Source organism: Archocentrus centrarchus, chromosome 21, assembly GCF_007364275.1.
Source record: "Archocentrus centrarchus isolate MPI-CPG fArcCen1 chromosome 21, fArcCen1, whole genome shotgun sequence".
Lineage (NCBI taxonomy): Eukaryota > Metazoa > Chordata > Actinopteri > Cichliformes > Cichlidae > Archocentrus > Archocentrus centrarchus.
In genome coordinates, this window is record NC_044366.1 from 22,992,467 (window position 1) to 23,001,655 (window position 9,189).

At 39.9% G+C, this 9,189-nt stretch overlaps 1 long non-coding RNA gene across 1 annotated transcript; it reads left to right on the forward strand.

Moving 5' to 3' along the window:
- Positions 1–490: 490 nt before the first annotated feature.
- On the forward strand, positions 491–5,104 carry LOC115800243 (uncharacterized). The gene is made up of 4 exons (XR_004021644.1): positions 491–621; positions 774–953; positions 3,548–3,607; positions 4,858–5,104. It is a non-coding gene; the product is annotated as an uncharacterized LOC115800243 (long non-coding RNA).
- Positions 5,105–9,189: the final 4,085 nt, after the last annotated feature.

The following is a 9,189-nucleotide window of genomic DNA, read 5'->3' on the forward strand; positions in this document are numbered from 1 at the left end:
GCACCAATCTGTCTCAGGGAATAACTACTCCCTTTCAAAGAGAGCTCTCTTTGACACAGCCAAGTCAGAAAGTGGGTCACTCACTCACTCTTTATGTTTTTAATTTTGCAGAGAAGCTGGTTTCATTCAGAGTCTCTGACTACAGTTAGATAACCCATCAGTTAGGTACATTACAATCACCATATCTTCGGCTAGTGACGTTGTCTGAGCTCACCTGTTTGCTTTTCCACATGCACATTTGGACACCAGTTTAAGGTACCATATATAGGCATGCAATTAAATATTTCAGCTGACTTGGTTTCATCATGTTTGCTTGATCAGAAAGTAGTTTATTGATGCCCAGACTGCTCTGTTGTTAAAGTCAGGTTCCATTGCCTGGGGGTCGAGAGATCAGAGAAATTAATTGGCTGTAACATTATCTTATCTAAGATATTGATGCAACTTGTGTATCAAAAATTTAACTTTTCCCACGCTCTTTCTATCTGCACAGGTTTCCAACATATTTGGACAGAAGGAAATATTATGTGCCCCCACCCCCATGATCCTGAAAAGGACAAACAGAAGAGAACAGATGGATAGATGACATAATATGTCTACTCACATGTCCTTGTCTTTCTCTGGGTGAGGAAAGCAATGAAAACTAACGTTTAAGCCCATCCTTGAATCCACATCCCTGGACTCTAGTTGCTGCATTTAATTGTACAGCAGTACCATTTGTTGGAGCATTTATCCTGCCTGACTGGCTATAATTTCTCCATTTTCCCCTTGATCAGAACGCAGAATATTCTGTTTATCTGAACACTTCCTGAGGGAGCAAATCAAGATGGCGGCACTTCAGGGAATTACATCATTCACAAACTAGCCCAAAGCGAGGTTGCATGTGTGCGCCTTTCTACTCTTCATCTTCTTCATCCTCACGTCCTCCTTATTGTTCCAGTTACTTTTGAAATCTGGTGAGTGTTACTTTGGTTTTGTTCCTTGTGTTTTGTTTACTGTTTATTATAAAATAATGAACACATGAAACAAAATCTAACCAGCTCCCACTGGAGTGGTTCACAACCGAGTGTGAAGTGGCAGGTATAAGTCAGGGACAAGTTGCTACCCTGAATGGATGAATTTGAGTATCTCACAGCTTTGTTCACAAGTGAATGAAGAAGGGAGCGGGAGACTGACAAATGGAGTTAGGGTTGGCTGTCCTCTCTCTTAGAGGGAGGGTGAGGAGTACAGCCATGCAGGAGGGTCTCAGAGAAGTGCTGTTACTCCTCCACATTAAAAGGAGCCAGTTAAGGTAGTTTGGGCATATGACTAGGATGCCTCCTGGGTGCCTCTTTGGTGAGGTGTTCCGGGCATGTCCTACCAGGAGGAGGTCCCGAGGCAGACCCAGGACACGCTGGAGTAATACACACCTTGCAGTGAAATGGTGGTGGAAAACTCTACATCAAGATGGAAGAGCCACGTCCTTCTGCCACTTGTGTCACACATTCCTCAGTTCCAGACCAACTAGTTTGTAGTGCTGGAGCGGAACTGATTTGTTGGCTGAGAACTGAGTGACTCTGCAGTGAAAAAAGCGCTGAACAGTTCAACCACTTGGCACTGGCACCGTGTCAGTGGAATAGAGCTACGTCTTAGCCCTGTGACAGACTGGCAAGCTGTCCAGGGTGTACCTCACCCTGTGGTAGCTGGAATCATCTTTAGCCCTGCCCATGAACCTTAATTGGATGGATGGATGGATGGATGGATGGATGGATGATTAGATATCAAACATGAATCAAACTAAAAGTAAAAGAACCATGAACCCCCAACAGAGCCCACAAGATAGAAAAGAATCCAAAACTCCAAAAACTTAAGATCCCTGGGTCTGAGATACAGGTCCATGAAAGAAGCCTGAGTTTTTGGCTCACAGAGACTACTTGTACATAAGCGGACCTCATTATTTGAAACTTTGGCCTTGGGTAATTTGAGCAATATATACTAATATACTAATAGATAATAGATCCACTTTATTAAAAGTGTCCAAAATAATACAATAATATAAGCCACTGTTAATGGTACAGTCAGGATCATATTTCTGCATTGGTGAGTAGTCATTTAATACTTAATAATCTTATTTAAAATCTATATGTTTTTACTTAGGGTGTAATATACTCATAATGCAGTATTGCTGAAGTATATAAAGTGTCCAGATTATGAGTGTTAGAGCTCAGTTAAGAAAGGGTTAAGAAAAGGTTAAACAGCATGAAGAAACATAAAGATTTGAGACAGTGCCATCAGATGGTGCTGTGAGCATTCTCATTTTCCCAAACAAGTTCCATTACCTCTAATATAGATCATTTTAGTTTTTTATGCAGAAAATGGGTGTCAAATAACCACAAATCTCTATTCCAAAATCCCCTTAAAATTACTCTGTTCCAGCCTTTTTCCCAGTTATTTTCAAAAGGGGATGTATCAAAGTGTTTGGCAGGGAGAGGCAGTAAAGCCCTCTTTAAAGGATTACTGGGTGAGTAGGATGAGATTTTTCACTTCTTTTCCTTATATCCTCCCTCTTTAGCTGCACAGCGCATGAAACCAATATTGTTACTATCACTGGTTTTCCATTCAGGCTGGTAAAGAAGCACTAATAACAATTCACTTTTAAAAAAATAAATGAATAACAGCATCATCAAAAGAGACTGCAGCTGAGCCAACTGTAATTATCTACAGTGACAGCGTGATTTCACTCCAGTATGTTTGCAGCGCAACACCTGTAGGTCAGAGACACCATATGTCTCGGTAAGTAGTTCACAAGAAGAGCAGGACTCCCACACCCACGCACTTCTAAGAAGATCCTAGTTTTTATGCAGTATGATCATTCTCAAATGCTACCACCACCTCACACTTGCTAAATCCTAATTAAATCCTAAAGATATCACTTCCTTCAGCACACATTTCGCTTTCCTGATGTGTTTTGATTTTGTGCACGAGGTGAACACCTTCTTTTTCTCTCCATTATGCACACCCTCTCGCAGTCTTAGCTTTATTATAATACAGGTAACGTGTAGGCTAACATGTTGCAAGCCTCAGTGGCAGAGAAACTGTGTAGTCCATCAAGATGTTTTGGGCAAACAGGATCTGTATGACAAACCAAACTTGTGAAATGCTATTAAGATGCAGAGGACTAAATGAAATTGCCTTGGCCTCCTGAATAATTTCACAGCACGAGTTCATCTTGTTACACTGAAAAGCACAACAGGTAGGCAGCAGACATGTGCGGCGTGATTGGTAGTCAGTGTTAGTTATACATAATTCATTCCCTCTGTGGCTTACCAGAGAGCACGGTCGTAATTATTTTTGCCGAAAGCCAACTTATTTTGCATCGACTACGTATATATAACATTATGAAGTATATACACAGCAAAATGGTGCTTTTCTGTCTGTCTGTCTGTCTGTGTCTTTTACCACCATAGCCACTATTGTTGCTTTATGAGTGTGTGGTTCCGAGCAGCACTGTGTAATTTCACTTGAGCTCTGTTTAGGCTTTGAAGGCATGTTTCTTTTTTTTCCCAAACAGGCCAGACGCCCCATCAGATATAATGAGGGAACATGGAAGCCAAAGTGGAGGTTTGAAATGGTAATTAGTAAGACTCCCTGCGACTATAAGAGAGAGAACGCCTGATTTAGCCCAGCAGAATTAGAGATTGGAAGACAGTAATAGGACACGTTTGGATGGCAGTTGTATATTTAGCTGTGGTACCCAGGAGCAGGAATGGCGTAAAATCAGATTTTAGCTCCATTATATCTATTTATACCGGAAGGCTTAAACTTTATTCATCACTAGAGAAAATTACAACTTTACAAGATTGCTCTGCAAAAGAAAAAAAAAATACCCCGTGCAACAACAAATGTTCATGGTGAGCAGTGAAAAACAAGCTAAATGGAGGTGAAATGCTTTAAAAGAATTAACTGGCATGTTGCCTCTTCCCAAAATGCATGTTTCTTCTGCCATGATTAGGCACCATGATTGCATGTTGAGATCCCAAGATGCCTTTCAGCTCATGTGAAGGTACAATTTACACCAACTAAGTGTCTCCTCTGCTGCATTCTAATTAGCACACTATCTGGCAGTTTTTTTTTTCTGTTTTTCCGCTTACACATTATTTATATATGCATGAAAACAAGCATGATTATTATATGTGTGAGCAAGTGTAGAGTGTACAGCCTGTTGGGTAAGTTGGATTTCCACAGATCCATCCATCATTCTCTTCCACTTAAACATGGTTTAGTTCTGTATGCTAATATCTGCTAATTAGCATCGCACAAGCAGTGAAGTGAAGGCTGCACTACTGGATATGTGGAGCTATGGGAAACATGTCATTTTGGGCCAAATTTCATGAAAACCCATCCAATAATTATAAAAACCTTCAACTTTAGAGTACACTCTCTGACAGCTATGGCTGTCTGTACCAATTCCACAATAATATGTCAAGATATTTGGCCTGCTGACGGCACTTCATGAGAACTCAGAGGATCACAGCTGTCAGTTGCCTCTATTCTCTGGCGACCTTGAATTCTTGTGGAAATGTTCATGTTAATTTTGTTCAGTATCTGCTGAGATACTTCAGTCCTGATAAAAGTACTGGAGGATTATGTGTCATTTTGAAAAGAAGGTAAGCGCTAATAGGCACCTCACTCACCTGATGTCGCAGTTTCTGCCTCCAATTATCCCATAATAACGCATCTATATAGGGAAAATCTGGCGATAAATGTCATTTATGAGAGGGAGAGCAGGAGAAATCTTTCATAACATGAAATTTCTGAAATCACGTGCAAAAATTAGACACTTGAGTCGTTAAAAGCAATAATTCTCATACTGCTTTACAGGAAACTGCAGCAGAAAGAAGATTCAGCTGAGAGCACAGTGACTCTCTAACAGCTACTCTAAATGATACTCAGCAGATTCCTGACACTGAAATGGGATACATGAAATGTACAGAAGACAATCCAGAGAGGTATGACAACAGAAAACTAGGACAGGAGGAGGCTAGCCTGGCAAAGCATGCAGAACAGCAATATGTTAGGAGCCAAGAAAGCAGCAGGAGAAGCATTATGAAAGAAATTATGAGCAAAGATGATGGTGTCTTCATGAATATGTGTGCATGAACATGGCTACTGGGCTGTTTGAATGCGGAGGATTAATATGTAGGACAGCTCATCATTTGACAGTGTGTACACTTTAAGAGAATGTAGTCTGAAAACCTGAGTGACTATGAATAATCCATTGTGTTATAGCATTGACTTGCACTGAACATTGATTTGCCTTAGAACTTAGTTTTCCATACTGAGATGGCTAATGTTTTAAGCATTATGCCATTTCCAGAACAGCAGTAATAAGGTAAATGATAGAGATGACATTGTTCTATCATTTTTGTTTATATTGAAAGGTTTAAATGACATAAATTAAGATATTAAGCAGATATTAAGTTGCACCCTATCCTTGTTGTCATAGGACGAGAGGCAGGGAACACCGTGGGGAGGGGTGGGGGGGTGGGGGGAGGAACCTATCCCAGCTGATGCAGGGCGAGAGACAACCTATAGGCAATTTAGAATTACCAATTAACTTAATCCCTACTGCATGTCTTTGGACAGTGGGAGGGACCCCACACAAACAAGGGGAGAACATGCAGAGTCCACACAGAAAGGTCCGGGCCAAGGTGGATTCAAACCCAGGATCTTCTTGCTGTGAGGCAACCATGTGCTGCAAAATTCTTCTGCAAAATATTCCATAAAAGAAAGAAAAAATCCAAACATAAACACTGATATGTAGAGCAATGTCTTGAAATGTCCCGAGTTCAAAAACCTGGGTTTTAAATGGGTTGGAGTTATTCTGGTTTATTTTTAGGTGCTCTGCTTGGTTGCTTTAGGATTTTTTGTTGTTGTTGTTGTTGTTGTTGTTGGTCTTAGTTTTATTTATTGTATAGGTTTACTCAGTTTCTTGAGCCTTTAGTCTTGGCTGCAGTTTAGTTCTAGTTGTTGTTTATATTTATATAGTTTGATTACTCCCCCCAGTGTTTCCTCTGTGTGATCCCCTCTATTAAGTTAATTCATGCTTCTGTGTTTCCTGGTTTCAGGGATTGTTGTTCCTAATTATGTGTCTCTGGTGTCAGGTTTAGTTTTACTTCCTCCCCTCTTTGATTGTCTTGATCTATGTCTAGTTGCCTGTGTGTATAAATAGTCCCGTCTCCTTTGACTCCTCTGCCTTAGTGTCTGTTGTGCTCCCCTCTTTACCTTGCTTGTGCGCTCCCTGCAGTTCTGTTTTTGAGTTTGTTTCTCTTTGTGGTTTTCTTTTTGCCCTGTTGGACATCTGCTTACAACTTAACTTAGTTTTGGTTCATTTCTTCTTCATTTGAGGCCTGCAAACATTTCAACACTGAATATCTGCCAGCTGCATGTCTTCTTACAACATCCAGTCTTAGTTGGACGTCTTTCATGAACATCCATCGCTTGGACATCCTTGTTGGACTTTCTGGAAAGCAAAGTTTCTGTTCACAGTTAAAACAAAATGAAGCAAAATACACCATCTGTCTGTCTACTGTGCAGTTTTTACTACAGCCAGTTTTGACAGGAAATAATGTCACTGTTTCAACCATGCTTACTGGGAAATCTCACAGAAATATTACTCTGAACAAGGTTAAATAATTCCCCCCAAACTGCAGTTTTTATCAAAGTAGTCAATCAGAAGTCATTAGTGCAACTGTTGTGTAATGATTTTTTTTTGGAAATGAATGTACATTTGTTGGGTTTTTAAGGCACCAGGAGGGCATATGTTCTTTTAGAGATGCACCAGTCGGCCGGCCTGGGACCGCTTTTAGGCGTTCTCGGCCCTGACAGGTGACCGGCTAGTCAGCCTTCCATGCAGTATGTCCAATTATGAGCCAGTCCCTTTCATGCATGTGCAACATCCACATGGTCACAGGCTACCACGTCATTAGTGTGGAAGCTTACCAGCCAGATACAAGCCAGTACCCTTGGTATGAGCAAAGGATGAAGCGGTTATGAGGAAAATTATGGAGATGAGTGAAAGAGAGAAAGAGGTCCATGTTCTGTTATGTGGTGAAGCTGTGAAATGATGTAAGTACCTGACATTTGTTTTGTTATATAAATCTGTTGCACCTGCTTTTGTTTAGTAAAGTAAACTATGTCAGGTAAAGGTGGGTGTACAGCAACTTGTTTTCAGTTAATTATTTGTACCTTTTTTCCAGCAAGAGTGTATTTTATTTTCAGCTGTTTCAGTGAGAAAAGATCCTGCAAACTGTAATGTTTAATAATTTATTTTATGACAAAACAAAATGTTTTGCATTGAACAAATTTAATTTTGGCTACATATGCTTTCAGTTATTGTTCTTAGAAAAAGAGATCTGGATTGACAAAAGTCTAACCAGGTCACACTTATAAAAAAAAAAAAAGGAAAATTGTAAATTCAGAAAGAAATTGAAATCGGATGAGAAAATTGCAATCGATGCATCTCTGAATTCTTTATGATTTGGCAGGTTGGTAATCACTGACCACTCACAGAACAAAACAGCACTAAGCTGTTAACTAACTGGTAAGCTTCCAGTTTACCTCTGGACACCCAGCTGCAACAGTTATCATCTACACTCCTCCAAGTGGTTGCTTTTTGATGTGTGGGGAAAACAACATTTTCTTATTGTGCACCTTGGACATTGAATCATTTGCAAATTTTAAAGCATCAGAGGGAACGCAGAGAAGAAGATATAGATCTATCTATCTATCTATCTATCTATCTATCTATCTATCTATCTATCTATCTATCTATCTATCTATCTATCTATCTATCTATCTATCTATCTATCTATCTATCTATCTATCTATCTATCTATCCATCCATCCATTCATCCATTCATTCCATTCATCCATCCATCCATCCATTAATATATCTAAACCCTCTGGTAATGTTATTCACTATTTTCTATCATATAATAAGGCTTTACAGCTTACTGACAAAACCCAATATTGTGTGACAGAGGGTTTTTCAACCCCCTGCATTGTTATTATCCTTCTCAGGATTGATTTCAGACATGCAGTGACAGGACATGCATTCTCTAAATCATGGCTACAGTAAGCGTGAACACTGCGTTTGCCTATTTGAATCTACGTGACTTCCTGCTTCAGGCTGCTCCGCGGAGGCCATTAAAAGCCTGGAATGAGAAGTTCTTTCTGTGCACTCATCCAACTGTGACGACCAGTTGGGGTGGAGGGGGGGTGCATGGGTCACCACTGATCTATTCACGGATTTCAGTAGGAGTGTTTTCCTGGCATGATGCGCCTAAAATGTCACCAGTATGTGAGATAACATTTTTACATGCTTGGTTGGATTACTTTGGAGGCAAGACGAAAGCAAGGGTGGGATGGGGGGGTAAAAGATAAAGTAAAGAAAAGACGAGTGTGATCACAGATAGAGGTGGTGTTACTGCATATGCAAGTCGTGGTGCCATTTTTATACCATAGAAGTTTATCTGCTGCTGGCTTGTTTTTGCTTTGTGTTGAGACTTTTTTTTTTTCTCTCTTTCTCATATTTGGCGCATTAAACCTAATTTTAGTTACACTGTTTAATATTTTATTTTGACCCAATGAGTGAACATTGGTCCACCCTGAATTCAAATATAAATGGTTAAGGATTATAAGAATATGCAATAAAATACAGTGGTGCATTTATGCAGTCCTTGTGTAAAAAAAAATGACAATGTTTTAACAAGACAGAAAAAGAGCTGAAACCATTACCATCAGATCAAAGGCTGTTCTGCTGTGTGGTTTCCACAGTCGGTCCGAGTACCTCTCTGGAACCTCCCCAGAGTATTGTTTTTATTCAACATGCTGTATATTTGCCACTTTGTTTAAACATGAATGGATTGCTTAGAAATGAAGGCAGAGCGTCTCCGTTGGTGCGAAGGTAAAAGGCAATCACAAATGACTTTAGTTAGAACTCTACATGTACACATATGCATACTTATAAACATACATTATGAGGAGATAGACAATAAACCACAGCAGCAGTATTAAGTGAACTAGTTACTCATGCATGAATTTAGAGAAATAAGAGCAAATGTGCAGAAGACTGGTCAGTGCTTGTTTTACCCTCTGTTTATCATTTTGAGGACGCAGTAGGAAGCCACTTACATAATCAGTCATTTAAAG